Raw genomic sequence first — 16,296 nt, 5'->3', positions numbered from 1 at the left:
CCTGGCATGTCCAGCTGACGGCTGAGGACCGCTAGGCCGAGGGGGGTCCCAGAATACCTTGTCCCTACCAATCCGGAGGAAAATTACCCCCATTTCTTGTAATCCGTGCACATGAGGTGACAGAGGGGACCCAGGGCGCAAAAGTGCCCGACCTCCTGGAGCCCTCGCTGGGACCTGGGAGGTGAGTGGCACCCCATCGGGACTTCCAGGGAAGTCCGGCCATCTGGTCACACCATAGGAAAGCTTCGCGGGCGACCAGATGGCCGAGGCGAGAGGGGCGACCAGATCGCCAGGAACGAAATGACGCCAATCTGTCTGCCCCGGGCCTGTAGGGCTCAGGAGCTGCGGGGCCCCTGGGCTCTGGGACTGCAGGGCTCTGGGACTGCAGGGCTCGGGGACTGCAGGGCTCCAGGGCTCCAGGGCTCCAGGGCTCCAGGGCTCCAGGGCTCCAGGGCTCCAGGGCTCCAGGGCTCCAGGGCTCCAGGGCTCCAGGGCTCGCGGGCTGCAGGGCTCCAGAGCAGCAGGGCTCTGGGGTTGCAGGGCCCGGGACCCATGGAGCCCGTCCCAGGACCCATGGAGCCCGTCCCAGGCTCTTCCCCACGCCGCGGGTCGGAGGAGGGAGCCCCGGATGCCTGGGAGGTGTTGCCCGGGGCACATCCCATCTGGTCCCCAGGAAGGGGACCGCCAGCACAGGCAGGCGGGCCCGGGTGCTGCCTGGCCCTGTCTCAGCATGGCCAGACCTCGCGGAGGCCTGCCTGAGCAAACTCGGAGGAAAAGGCCCATCGGCGATGGGGCTGAGAGGCAGGTGCGTACCCGGGCCCCTGGGGGCCCCGGCGGGCGGGCCCGGGTCCTGCCTTCCCCGGATTCAGAACCACCGGACCTATCGGAGGTCGGAATGTAGGAAAAAAACTCGGAGAAAAGGAACCATCGGGAAGGGGCTGAGAGGCAGGTGCGTTCCCGGGCCCCTGGGGGCCCCGGCGGGCTGGCCCGGGTGCTGCCTGGCCCCGTCTCAGCATGGCCAGACCTCGCGGAGGCCTGCCTGAGCAAACTCGGAGGAAAAGGCCCATCGGCAAGGGGGCTGAGCAGCAGGTACGTACCCGGGCCCCTGGGGGCCCCGGCGGGCATGCCCGGGTCCTGCCTTCCCCTGATTCAGAATCGCAAGACCACACGGAGGTCTGACTGACCCTCTCCCTACTAATCCGGAGGAAAATTACCCCCCTTTCTTGTAATCCGTGCACTCGAGGTGACAGAGGGGACCCAAGGCGCAAAAGTACCCGACCTCCTGGAGCCCTCGCTGGGATCCGGGAGGCAAATGGCACCTCATCGGGACTTCCAGGGAAGTTTGGCCATCTGGTCTCCCCCATCGGAAAGCATTGCGTGTGACCAGATGGCCGGGATCGAAAGTGCTTCACACCCCGAGCCTTCGTGGTAGGGCTCCTGCCTGCCTTTCCTGCCTGCCTGCCTGCCTGCCTCCGTCCGCGGCGGACGGGAAAGACCATCCGCCATCCTAATTTACCCCAGGCTTAACGGGTCACCCTTAACATAGCCTTAACATAGCCAGGGACGATGGGGCCGATTATGATGGCGGACGGGAAAGACCGTCCGCGGTGGCAACGGACAGGAAAGACCATCTGCAGGGCGGACGCGAAAGTGAAGGCCCGTCCCAGGCACTCGGCCATGCAGTGGAGAAGTGTGGCTCAATGGTTAGCGAGTCAGACCCTGATGCAGAGGTCTAGCCCGGGACCAGGGTTCGATTCCCCGCCTCGGCGGGTCTTGGGCTCAAAATCCCACGGAACTGATAATTTTCGCCTCGGTGCCTATTCCAATCATGGAGTCCCACTCACCAGCCTGGGAGGGGTGCCCTGCCTTCCCCTGATTCAGAATCACCAGACCACACGGAGGTCTGACTGACCCTCTCCCTAGTAATCCGGAGGAAAATTACCCTCTTTTCTTTTAATCCGTGCACATGAGGTGACAGAGGGGACCCAAGGCGCGAAAGTACCCGACCTCCTGGAGCCCTCGCTGGGATCGGGGAGGCAAATGGCACCTCATCGGGACTTCCAGGGAACCCCGGCCACCTGGTCGCCCCATTGGAAAGCATTGCGTGAGACCAGATGGCTGGGATCGAAAGTGCTTCCCACCCCAAAACTTCGCGGTAGGGCTCCTGCCTGCCTGCCCACGCAAGGCAGGGCTCCGGGACCCCGGCTGGGCCTCAGGCGCGGGGTGGACCACCGGAGCTCTCAGGCACGGACGCCCGAAGGGAGGACTGCCCGGGACCCGCGGACCCCGTCCTGGGCACTCTAATCTGCCGCCGGCGCCGGGGATCGAACCGTGATTCCCCAGATGGGGATATCCCAAAAATCCGGCCTGGGAGGTGCTCGCCAGGACCAGTTGGATAGTAAATTAAACTTACCTCTTATCCTAGAGCGCCCCCCAGCGCAATGCGTTGTAACGGTATGCGTTGTAGTGGTAGTGCGGAGTAAAAGATGCGTTGTAACGGGTGAATACCCTGTGGAAGTCAAAACCCGTGTCCCAACATTTGCAACTGGGACATACGTCATTAATGAGTTACTAGTTGACACTCTTACAACACCTGGTCTTAGACCTATTCCTGATGAAGAGTTGAAGTGCTTTGCGGGGAGTAGCATGCTACTCTGGAAACCTGAATTAGGGTTATTAGTCATCGGATTAGTAATAAGTGTTTTTTCCTGGAGCTTCAGGCAGGAAAAACATTCATGTCTAAAGGTTGCTTTTCTTACATGTTTATTCAAAATCCAGCTTAACCACTGCATTGAGTTTTTAATAAATATAACAAATAGTGGTTGAATTATTTTTCTAGATGGTCCTAAACCAGGGATAGCAGAATTCATATATTAATCTATGCTCTGGTTTTCATCATAGGACAGCCAGAGCCTTACACAATAAAAACACACATTTGGGGCCTTTTCACAGTAGGGACAAGATAACATTAAATTGTTCCACTTTTAAATACCACTCACCCTATCTTGTGGGCTACAAGGCCTACATAGGGATGACTTATTAATATTTAAAAGGAAGGTTTTTACCTCCTACGAAGAGTTTATTTAGACAGGCCACCATGCATGTTTTGTACTATTACCATGAGGCTACAATGGTAGGTTTTAAGTCATGTTTGCACTGTCACTATATCAGGTGGCACAATAGGTGCTGCAGTCTACTTATTAATATTTATAAATTAGTTTTTTTTCCCTGTCAAGAGGGGTGGTTTTGTGAGTACAGACTGCATGTTTAAACTGCAGCAGTTACTCTACAGCGCTAGGCTTAAGGCCATGTTTTCCTTTGTAGATGGCACATTATGTGCTGCAGTCCACATATAACATTTACCTTTCCATGTGAAACCTCTCTCCAGACAAAGCCAATACTCTGCAAGGACCATCAACATTTCCTTCCCTGAGATAATCTCACTGTGAGCGGGTTTAGTGCATCACTCCCCCGGGCTCATCGTGCCTTGAGCAGTTATCAGTAGTTCCACCGTGTCTCCCAAGAGTAGCCCATCCATAACCCACCCGCCGGCAGGGGAACTCTTTCTGCATGCATTCAGGGCAGTCTCAACACCACAATGCCATGTCCCAGAATTTAAGTCAGCTCATTCTATGATAGTCTGGCCAGCGCTATATAAAACTCTTTAAATAAATAAATAAATAAAATGTGGAAATGGGAAGGAAACCTGTTTTGTCATCAATACGACCAACACAAAGTGATTCCCGCTTTGGGGCGTGAAACATTGGCAGCGCACTTGCTGAGTGATATTTACAAGCACAGATAAAGCCTCCCTGCGTGACTTTACATGTGCTTGTAAATATCTCCCCATTACACACAACACATTGCATGTTAGCGGGTGACATGGGTGTCGCTGTGGGTGTTTCCACGCAACACCCATGTCCACTGATACATTTCCAGGTTTACGAAGAATCTTAAATCTGGAAATGCGTCAGAATGCGAAGCAAGGTGCGACGAGGAGAAATGTTTTCATTTCTCCTTGTTTTTTTCCTTTTTCAATGGGTGCTTCAGCACGCATTGGAAGAGGAAATCACCTCAAATTATTGTTTTTGTGCAGGAAAGTGTCCCTTCCTGCATAAAAACAATCTCCCCATGACGCAGGCATCCTTGCACCATGGTGCAAGGGTGCCGGTGCATGGCAGCAGTTTGTGCGCCAGCGCAGGGCGAAGCACAGAGATGCAACATATTGCTGTAAATATGGTACATCCCTGTGCTGCGGAACTAACGCAGCGCGGTGCAGCAAAATGACTTGTGGCACCGCGCTGCGTTAGTTTCTTGTAAATCTGCCCCTTTGTGAGCAAGCTGGAAAGAGGCTATATAAATGTCTCAGCAACACTTCTTGACCTTCAACCTCTACACAGGGATCTGCCTGATGTTTTAAATCTTTGTTCAGAGCCCTGGTTTCTGTTATTGTGTCTCAGGTCATATCTAGTGGACATTTTGGGACCTTTTTCCACACATTGAACACTCTTCGCTAATGTGCTACCGGGGTAGTCCCTTATTTCTGTTTCCTGTTTCTACACCACTGATAACCCTGGACTTCCAGTAAATGTAAATGTAGAGTATTTATATAGTGCCTTCTACCCGGAGGCCTCGTAGCGCTGTATTCATACCGATGTGGAACCCATCCTGGCTTTCCTGTGAGATGCCCACTCCTGGGCACCCCCAAGGTGAAGCCAGGCATACAAGCGCTGCTGGGGCCGTTGTGGAGATTAAACAAGCTATTGCCCAGAGTCACAGAGTGGGACCCATGATTAGACTAGGCACCGAGGCGGGAATTATCAGGTCCGGGGAAATTGAGTCCAAGAGCCGCCGAGGCGGGAATTGAACCCTGGTCCCGGGCTAGACCTCTGCATCAGGGTCTGCCACTCTAACCATTGAGCCACACTTCTCCAGTCTGATATACGCACTCAGTGTTGGCATTCTTGGGTTGGAAATAAGGTTTTATTTGCAATATTCTATTGTATACCTCTCACCAGGTATGCAGTTAGCTCCATTACATGCATACGTGATGCATAAACAGTCTGGGGTGATGCCAATAATATCTGGGAGGTCCTCAAACATTGCACGGTGTAGCTAAAAGCTTCTCTGTTGCTCAATGTCCCAGCATGCCTGCAGTGTTGCTCATATGCACCAACTTCCTGCTTAATGTGCCAGCTTGTTATTGTCCACTTGACCTGCTTGGGAGCGCATTTACATTTCTGCATCGTAATGACCCAGTTTGGTACACTTTGTCCTCACTTGTTTGAATTTGAGCAAACCTAGGTACAGTTCAATCTGCGATGCCAGGTTCACATTTGCCTTAGTTTGGTGCATATTTACAGGCCACTATCACAATGCACCAGTCCAGTTCAACCTACTATGTCACACTGATATTTCCCTAGTTAAGTGCATATTGTGTTGCCATGTTCACAATTGCCCCCTTTGTTACACCATTGCCTTGCCAAGTTCATATTTGCCCGGTCAGATTACAAAACTGAATCTGTTTTCACATTTGCCTTTCTTAGGTTTACGTATCTGTGCATCCTCTGCTCCGAGGGAGAGCAAATCTAGGTCCTTCAACGCTGGGGTGACACGGTCAGGCATCCTCAGGCTTCTGAAGAGATGAGCTGCAGTGCGTAGCATGCCTGGCAGGGCAGGGATTATGTATTGCCACTCACCTGGGACTGAAGCTGCCTAGCTTCATGGCAGGTTGCTAAGCTTGATCTCAGTCTTGCCTGGCTTACGTCTTGGGTACCTGCTTGACATTCAGCTCTAAATAAGAACATGGCTGGTTTTGAGATGCCGGATATCATGGTATGAAGATACTTTGAGGGAGAACTGTGAGTTGTCAGCATGTTGGCGGATACATCATTGTGTAGCAATACTCAAAATGTCTAAAGAATTATAGACTGTTTTACAGAGGGAACAAGAACACAACTGCTTGCAATAGGCACCTCATGATAAAATGTGCATGCCCCCATGTGTGCTAACCCTGGCCAAGTTGTCCTGATTGAGAGACTCCCTTACAACAATAGTTGCAGATTGCATCAGCAGCAAGCAACAGAATCTTTAAGTGAAAGTGTGCGCAGCAGGGCCTAAGTAAACAAAAAATACTCAATGCATGTGGTTACCAAATACAGTGCTGATGTACTGCCACTGATGCCTTTTTTCAGGTGGGGCAGTATTCCCTCTGGCACCTGGTAAAGGAATGATTCCTGCTACTTACCGCTTCTCGCTCACAGTGCTCAATCACACTCCAAATGAATGAGAAATATAGGCGCCTGCGATCTTGTAGTGTGCAGCAGACAGGATTTTATTGCATACAGTTTTAGTGCCCACAATTTTGCAGCATAATGGAAAATCACAACTACTACAAGATGGATGACTAGCAGGCAAAAAGCGAATTTACTCCTAAGAGCACCCTCAAGTGATAAGTCAAAAAATACACAAGTAACTAACCAATGAGAGTTTCCAAGCAGGAAAAATGCAATATGCACATCAGACCAAAAACTAAATGAAATGCACACATAAAAATATTATAGAGAATACACGGTTGACAATAACACCATGCCCTTAAGTGGACTACAGTGACCACAAGCATGATCACCTACACAACACTGGAAACAAACCACAGGTAGGAACAATTACCTACTTAGACATGCAGTTCTCACAGACACTCAAAGTGTACAACATATTATGCTATGTAAGGCATTTGTAGAGCGCCGATACATAGGAGATCCATTGCACTGCAGAGGGTAACAACAAAACCAGAACGGAAAAGGAAAAATAACCTTTAATTGTGCCAACAGCAATGCCTTGCTGGACCAAGCTGAAAACAAATAACAAGATTTCCAATAGTTAGTCCTGTAACAGGCCAAGTGGTGTGGCACCTGCGATACTGTGTGTGTGCCACACAAGGCTACAAACTTGTCTCGGCATAGAGAGACTTTGTAGAGAGGCGACGTGCAGCAAGGATGACATTCACAACTTCGGGATGAAGATCGAATGCAGTCAGCTGCCGCCAGTCAATCCCCTTGCATGGACTTGCAGATTGTGCAGTTTATGGGGCAGGACCTTTCCCTGCTGCTGCGACAGGAGATCTTCCCGAACCAGTAGCCCCATTGTAGAACAGATGCTCATGCCCAGATGTTGGGGGTGTCCCACTCTCCTTGCACCATCTGGAGCCACAAGGATGACTTGGGTCTGATCATTCTTGATCTTCGGAACTCACGGCAGGAGAGGCCGTGTCGGAAAGGTGTATAAGAGGCTCATGTTCCACTCTATCCAGAATGCATTTCCGAGACAGAGCCTTCTTGAAAACTCCAGCTTGCTAAAGGTTTTACATTGCACGTTCTCTGTAGTGGTGACAAGATCTAGCCAGGATTTTCCCCCTTTCTGGAAGATGCCCTATGCCACCTGGAAGGGTAATCACCACTAGTTAGGCGCCAGGCGGCGCTGACAGAGCTCATCAACCCTGGCATTTAAAGATCCTGCCAGGTAGTTCATGACCAGGAAAAGGAACTGGCATCCCCGCCAGCTTCAGAGGCAAAGCACCTTTTGGCACTCAACAGAGGACCCCGCCCCTCCCTGCTTGGTGCAGTACTGCATGGTGGTGGTTTTGTTTGTGAGAACATCAACCAGCCTCCCTTTAATGGATGGTAGAAAGGCCTTCCGAGCCAGACGACTGGCCCTGAGCTCCAACAAAATGTTGTGGAGATGGGTGTTTTGATAGTGGATGGATGCACAGCTGGTTGTGAATAACATACAGTTCGTTAAAGTTGAAAGGTTTTGCTAAAGATTTTTAGGTGCTCCACAAGGTGGCGCCAGGGGTCCGGTGGCGTCAAGTAGTTAAGTGCAAAATTGTGGACCTAGAGGATCTCTAGGTACATCCCTTGTTGGGCACACTGTGCCTTTATCTTTCTGCTGAGAAAAAGATTTCCATTCTTGTTGATTTGTTTTTCATTAGAGAAATTTATTCCATATTAACATATTCATTTAGCTTTTCATGATTTATGACTTCTCGATACTTTCAAAATACAGGCAATGTCATTCTATTGCTCAAATCCAATGCATTTCGGGCATTATGAGGTCATGCCCTTCATCAGGGAAATAGACACTGAAAAAACGAAAATGAGGTGGCATTTACTAATTTCAATGGTATAACAAATCAAAAAACAGATCAAAAGACAAGTCAAAAAAGAAACTAACTAAATCACTGTTTCTCATTATAAGTGAGGCATACAGGTCCAAACGTGCATTATGATCGTGTGGGGGTGTGCTGTGGGTAGGGGTATGCATGCAGGGGTATACGGACGCGGTTACTTACATGCCTTTCTTCATGTAAGTATTTGGAGTCTGGAAAAAATATGAAAGGTGTGGTTTAGGTTGTTGCACGAAAACTGAAGGAAAACGGGTTGTGCGCGAGTCAAAAAGACCGCGTACGAGTACGCATATGAAACTGACCTGGTCTGATGTAAGTTTCACTTGATGAGATTTCTTTCGCCGTAGCGGTTCCGCGTAGCAGCGGCTGCGGGAAACAGTCCGCGCTCTCCTGGTTTTCGAAAAAAGGGTAGCGGTCATGTGTTGTGTCACGTGACAATGGTCAGTGAGACAAGACTACAGCGATATCGCTATGTGTTGGTCTGTGGTGTTGGGCAGTAACTTGATGGTGCTGTAAGATAGACGGACAGCAATACTGATGGATAATAAAATGATAAGGAAACGGCGGTTTCACAAAATGGGAAAAAATAGAAAAAATCTAGTTGAATATAAAAACGGTCAATAGGAGCCTCGAACTGGTGGGTCCTAGTGTCAGGGTCGGTGTCGTAAGCAATGGTGCTATGGGTGTGGGTTAGAAAGGGTAGGATGAAAGTGGAGAATGGGTGTTTTGCCAGAGATCATAGGGGCATATTATCAAGGGGGTTTATCTCCGCTTTTTTGACTTTAAAAGCCAAGAAAGCGGAGATAAAATTATCTCCCTATTACCTAGCTGTCGCTAACACCAGTTAGCAACAGCTAGTAGGAGATAGCAACCATCTTGGGCCCCACTTTGCATGTCAGTGATATTTATCACTAATGACATGCAAAGTGGGCGTGCCAAGATGTTAGCGACTGGAAACAGTCGCTAACATCGCTATCTCCTATTACCAACTTTTGGAGATATTCGCGCTAAGCGCGAATATCTCCAAAAGCTAACACCTGCCCTGAGCAGTTCTTAGCCATGTTATCCAATGGGAGGTGGATAACATGGCTAAGAGAATTAGCTCGGTAATGCATGAATATCGCTGACTTTTCAGCGATATTCATGCATTGTAGCCGATTTTTATCGCATTTGCGATAAACCTTGGTAATACCAAGGTTTATCTGCGATAAAAATCGCCGCAGCTCAGTGGTAAATTTTTGTCTCTAACCAAGCAATAGCGATAATTATCGCTATTGCTTGGTAATATGCCCCATAGTCCTCTGATCTCCACCTCTTCCAGATGACCTCCCCTTCCCAGCAGTGGTGCGTCTGTTGCCAGGGAGAGGGGTCGCTGCTGTTCCAATTGCAGATAAGCCACTCCTGCAGGTTTTTTACATTCTCCCCTGAAACCTACTGGATGGAATCCAATAGGTTCTCCTTGTGTTTGGCCCACTGAGACTTCAAGTTCATTGTAGAGCCCGCAAATGCCATCTGGCTTAATCAAAGAGTAGGATGCAGGATGGCAAGAAGCCTCAGAGCTACTCTCGTCGAGACTCAGGACTGAGGCTGAAACATCAGGCTCATGGCCCGAATGTCCTGAACTCGTTGTGGTGGAGGGAAAGCCGGAAACTGCACCGTATCCAGGAGGGCTCCAATGAAATGGAGCAGAGGAGTCAGGTGTGACTACACACGTTGATCGGAAACCCCAAAGATGTCAGGAGATTTGAGGTCAACTAGAGGGTGTCGACGAATGTGGTGAGTCTGCCTTCAACAGTCAGTTGTAGAGACAAGGGAAAACTGAGATTCAAAACCTTCAAATGTGTGCCACGACACCCGCCATCACTTTTGTGAAGACCCCAATGCTATTGGTGAGGCCAAAGGAGAAGATGCTCCTGGCCCACCTTGAACTTCAAGTATCCACTGTGGGAGCACAGGACGGGTATATGAAAGTAAGCGTCTTGCAGGTCCAAAGCCACCATCTGGTCGACTTGATCCATGGCAGACAGAACCTGACCGAGTGGGTTGAGCTCCTGCTGCAGCAATGTGTGTGTAACCTGCAAGAGCAAATTATCCGAGTCAGGTGGTACCCACGCAGCCTTGCATCCTTCAGGGGGAGTGCCACGGATTTGTCTGATGTCTGCAATTTAGATGCCAGTATGCCATCTTGTTCCCACCAGGTGAGCATCCACCTTACTCGGTCAATAGTGCGACAATACATTATATGCATCTGGCCCTAAACATTGCATGGTACATTCAGTCTTTGTCTTGCTGCCTTGGACTTCAGCCTGCACCCTCAGTTGCAGTTGTCCTGAGAGCAGCTGTATGTTTGTTCCTCAGCCTGCCCCGCTGGACACATCCACATTCCTTATAGTGGCGGCTACAGGTGAAGTAGGGGCGCTTTTCAAAAAGCCTTTAAATCTGCCTTAATCGGCATTGTAAGGGCCCTGCCTTTTTAGGGGAATATTCTCCAGCTACTGTTCTGTGCTCCATTTAGAATGGCATCAGAGTCAGGTCATAAATATCGCATATCACTTAATTCATAAATAAAAGTCCCAGGGTGGTCCTCATGTGCCACCCGTAGCAGTGTGGTGTGTATATGATATGACATCACAGAGACCTAGAATTCTCAAGAACATAGTAAGGGTGCCAGGGGCCATGCTAAAAGCCAAGAAAAGGGCCCTGCTGCCACTGGTTGGCTACTAAAAGACAGACTTATTGGGATCTAGTGGTCCTCCCACTTGGTGGGGTGTAGGTGCCCCCCTCTGAGATTAAATCAGCACCCCTTGTTCCAAAGTCTTCCCTGTTCACTGGTAAGTATGCACAGAGCCAAGAGTTGGCAAAAAACTGCACGCGGAGCAAAGCACCAGCTGAAGGGGAACTACAACCAGTGCAGTGGAGTGCAGTGGACTGGGCTCTCTGCAAGGGACAGCTGTTCTGCTCCAGTATTCACCACCACCGTCGTGTTTGCTTAAGGCAACGTCGGTATTATTTATACCTGAAAGGTGCCGAGTTTGACATAAGTTTTTGGACATAAGACGTCAATAAAGATGGCACTAAGAACTGGTCGTTCTTACAGTGCTCGCAGGAGTTCTATTAGTAATCAAAACAAAGCAAGCGGGGCTTTCCCAGGTTGCTGGGGAGTTTGAGCTGTCGAAAGAACTCGGTGTGTTATCTAGGAATCTAAGGAAGTGGCTTCTGCTGTGTCATGTACTGTAATGAGCTGCAGAGACGAGTTACTGAAATATGGCTCTGATCGTTTATGCCATTATAGGGATATGTATTGATTATAGCAGTTTAGGGGCATAAGGTCACAATATTGATCGGGGTCCTAGATAGAACACAACACCCACTCCACGAATTTATGTCCATCAAATTACTAAAAACTAAAGCAATAAGATGCGCGTGTATTCCTACCCACCCCAAAATACATATTGCATTTGAAATGGCGTATATGAAATACATGAGAATATAGGTACTGTACGGTTTTAAGCATAGTAATCATTCAAAAATTATTGCATATGTAATCAGTTGAACGATTTTGCGAAAAATTACACATGAAATGTCTCTTAATACAGAAAAGAAGGGCGAGACTATTTCATCACATATGAATACAATTGCTGTAAAATGTGCTAGAGGCCGAGGTAAAGTTTTTGTCTCTAGATCTACTAAAAATAGAAGCTCTGTTCTTTATGAATAGTTCTACTTTAAGCAAAAGTATTTGTGCCAGAAAAAAGGTAAATATTTTGAAAAATGTCAGATTCAAAAATATATTTCATGGGGAACGGGGAAATAGAGTTCCAAACGCTTTTCAGTAGCTTTTGTTTATCAAAACTGAAGGCCGAATTCAGAGTTCATGGGAAAGCTGTGCGCCGGAATGTTTTTCCAAAAAGTTCTTGTTTCTGTTCAGGGGAGAACATCATTTCAGACAGGCTCTCAAAGAATAGGTCTACATATTCAGGTGACAGTTCGACCAGGTTCGATAGTGCAGTAACCTGGCAGTTGTGAGAATGATTGCTATCATCGAGGTCTGGATCAGCAATGCTCACAGAAGGTCGTACCTGGGTGATGCTGCTTTCACTTTTTGCTTCACTGCCGCCACCTAGTCGTAGCGCAGGAGTCTCAACGAATGCCGTCATCAGGATTGGTAGCCGCTGGGGACAACACGATGCATAAGCCGCTACAGGACTTAGCAAAGTATCGATATCCATTGGTACTGCTGATGGTAGTGCAAGACAGGTGTCTAACACGCATTCTTCTCCGCATAGCATACATCGAAGCACAGGTAAGATGCAGGTCTGCCATATAGGTCTGAATGAAAGAAACCAGGTCATGTTCAGATCTCTCAGCCGGGCCAATCCAAGGACCTTAGTTATGCGGTCTCGGTAGCGCATTGCTAGGATCATTTCTTCCATCCTTGCCGGAGTCATGTCTGTGTTTTGGCTTGCCATATCGGAGCAGAAGGGTTAAAAATAAATTGCCTGCTACGAGTCCCAAAAGTAGTGGTAGGCCGCCAAAGACTGAATGGACAAAATTGGGAATAATGCCCAGAACTGCTTTGAATGGTGTTAACAGTCCCGAAAAAATTGTCTTAAACACGTTTGAGATACCAATGGCATCCGACATATTTAGGATTTGGCTGAGCATTTCTGTGAAATGCACGGGGCAATTTGTTGATAAAAGTTCATGTATCTCCGATGTTGTCCTTGCAACTTGGAGATCATACGTTTCTTTTGAAGACGTGATGGGCACTGTTGTCTGCAAAAGCACAGACTTCATTCTGCTTAAAGTATCAATTCGTATAGAAGAGATATTCAAAGGAGGCCAAATCGGAGTCTCGGAATCTCCAGGGCCGTTTGGAAACAATGCTTGCATACAGCAAGTGACCATGGAAGTCATGCTTACGAGATATGCTTTCCCTGGCACCAAGCCACAACAGCTGTGGTCCGTTATTAGAATGTAACTCCCGTTAGAAAGTTGCCTAAAGAAAGGCTCTATCTGCCTTGCAGGTGTGACGTGCTGGTGGCATGAAAGGTTGTTTGAAGTCCCTTCCCAGGCCCCATGTAAATTAATACCCTGGCACAAAAGTATACCGCTTAGTGAATGTTTGCAATTTTCACCACTAAGAAATACATTTTTGTCGTTGTCACTGTAGCATGTGTGTGTATATGGTAATTTCCATGATGACTTAATGTAAACTTTACCCAACCTTTCATACTGGCCTGTTGGTATATACTCAAGGCAATTTTTAAATCGGAAAGTTGTTATCGGAATTGTGATAATCCCGTGTATTATCCATTCAATGACAGGTCTTTCTGACATTGTCAATGGTAATCTCTCAAGTTTTTCGTTTGTTCAGGATTGTATAGTCTGCTCCTTTCTGTGCCAAACTAATTTGTTTATCAGTGAGGTTAAAGATAGAAAACAATGACGTTGTGTTGATTAGACGCCATGGCACATAGCCTGAACGAAGATTTTGCAACGTCCAGCCTAGCGGTACAATAGAACGTAATTGGGACTGGCCATGTTGTAACATTAGCAAGTCTTTATCTATTATATCGATGGCAGATGATACAATACTGTCCAGTGAATATATTCTGGGGGACAGAGTCATTAAACCATTGTCCACAACAGAAAGTGATTTTTCCAAATTAAGACGATCAATTTCTCGTATTCTTTCTGCTGTTTCAATTTGCATTACTTTCCATGCCTCGTTGTATGCCGCATATACACTTGCCGCTATGAAATGTTTTTGACGTTGTTTGCGTGGTCCCATTATGAAATCGCGCAAATCAGCACCAGCTTTAAGTAAAGATAAGTGTTGCTTAATTTCTGCCAGAGTGGATGTTTCTAGCCATTCAAGGCACAGTTTCCCTACACTGTAGGTTGTTACTATCCCTGGATGTTGTCTCTGGGAGTATCTAGGGTCTGGTCTGGTCATTTTTAACCCCTGTGTTTTGTTCAGGAATCTATCTTGACAGTTATTAGTGTCTTCTTGCCAGATTAACCACTTTGTCCAATCAGGATGTGTTCTGTTTTGATGTGAAATTTGGTATACGTCTATTTCAATATCTGTGGTAGCATTATCAGGTATTGGCTTTGGAATAGACGGTTTGTTAAGGTGTTTAATCTTAGCTAGGCCAAGACAGGTTGTTTGTTGAATTGTGTCATTTAAGAACAATATTTGTCATGGGATCATGCAGGCTCGAAATAATGCTTCTAGGTCTTGTACCTGCCAATCTTTTGTACCCCAGATTGTTTTTGTTTCAATGTTGTTTTTCCAGACATCAAAACCAAATGTAATCATTTTTTCATAAAATGCTTCTGAATATATCAATTTAGTATTTGTCAGCATGGTTTTCGTCCCTGTTTTATCCAACAGTTTATAATAAAATGTTTCTGCATTACTTGTGTTAAACCCTGAGAAGTATTGGAATTTTTCAAAAAACGTTTTTGAACTACTTTTAGGTGGAGTAGCACAATGTTCCCATTGGTTATATTTAAAAACATTTCTAGGTTGAGCAGATTTATGTAACTAGTGGTCTGCGTAATGTGAAAAACAGTACATCTGTTCATAGTTAGATGAACCTTGTAAATAATCATGTTCTGTAAATTTTGCTGACAACACTAAATCCGACATCATATTATTTATACTTTCAAAATCCCAATCATCAGAGAATGTACTTGGTTTTACAAAGTCACTTAATGAAACCTTGAACTGGTGAGGATATTTCAAGACCTCGACCGGGCCATATATTTCATAGTCAGTCTTGTCCCACACTACCCCGCCGGGTATTGGAATGGCTGTGACATTTACTGATGATAGTTCTCTTTTCTTGACGTGAGATGATTTGTGAGGTTTCAGAACTAAGTTGATGTTCTGACTTGCTGTGTGTATTGAACTTTATTTTCCCTCAATGAATTTTCCCAAACAAAGTACCATGATGAGCCAAAGCAGGAGGAAAAATACACCTAGCCCAAACCAAAACTCTAACCATGGAGAAATAAGATAAGTTTCCTTGAGTTGATGAAAGATTTCTGTTGCCTTTTCTTTAAAAGTCTTTGTTTCTGGCGTCACTTCAGGGTCGCTTTGATCTTCAGAAAAGTTATCGAAATTGATGAAGTAGCCAGAGGCAGTTCTGTCGATTGTTGGAATTGTTTTCTCAATTTGCCTTTCATTAGCACATTCTGATGCCACATCATTGTAGACTGGAGTTTCATGACAAACTGTTTCAATCTGTGTTTCAAGAGGCACAAGTTCCATGGCATTATTGCATAGTCCTTCTCTGTGCACTGCAGGTTTATCAAATGTCTTTCAGTTTGAACCTCTTGGATTGTTGCAAATTTGGGTATTCTGTTATTTCTTGGGAGTCCACTTGGCCTACTGTTGATTATAGGCCACATGCTTGTGGTTTCACCAGGTCGATGGATACAACTCGGTTCTCCTTTTTACCAGCAAGGGGCGGTAGTACTACTGATCTTGTTCCGTTGATTGCTAAGACAGGTACTGCTTTTCTGTAAGAACGCCCAAATTCCTTCTTCGACGCTATTTTCTCTCTGACCAGATCCCCAATTTTTGAAATCTAGACAGGTCTTGCTGGGACAGGTGGTGGGTCTTCAGTGGTAGATGGCTGTTGCTTTAACTTTATGTTGCTTAATGATTTTCTTGTTTCATTCAAGTCCTGTAAAACAGCCAAACGATCTTTGATGTCAAAGTCTTTGTTTTTATCTTTTACCACTGAAGCCTGACTATCGAGGTCCTGAACATACATTCTAGCTCCGAACAATAGTTCGTACGGGCTGAAACCTTTTAGAGAATTTCTTGTCAAGTTATTAAGACTACGTTGGACACTTGTTAAATGTTTGACCCACCCATCATCCGAACCTAATACCTTTGCTGTTATAGATTGCTTTATGTCTCGGTTTTTTCTTTCCACTACACTGTTTCCCTCAGGATGAAATGGACAAGAGAATCGCAATCCAATGCCCATACTGGTCATGGCCTCCTTATAAGCTCGAGAGCTAAAAGCAGGACCCTGGTCAGAATGAAGCATGGCAATTGCGTATGTGCCGATAAAGACTCGCAGATCTTTTAT

Source organism: Lissotriton vulgaris, chromosome 8 (assembly GCF_964263255.1).
Source record: "Lissotriton vulgaris chromosome 8, aLisVul1.2, whole genome shotgun sequence".
In the NCBI taxonomy this organism is placed as follows: domain Eukaryota; kingdom Metazoa; phylum Chordata; class Amphibia; order Caudata; family Salamandridae; genus Lissotriton; species Lissotriton vulgaris.
This window is presented reverse-complemented; position numbering follows the sequence as displayed.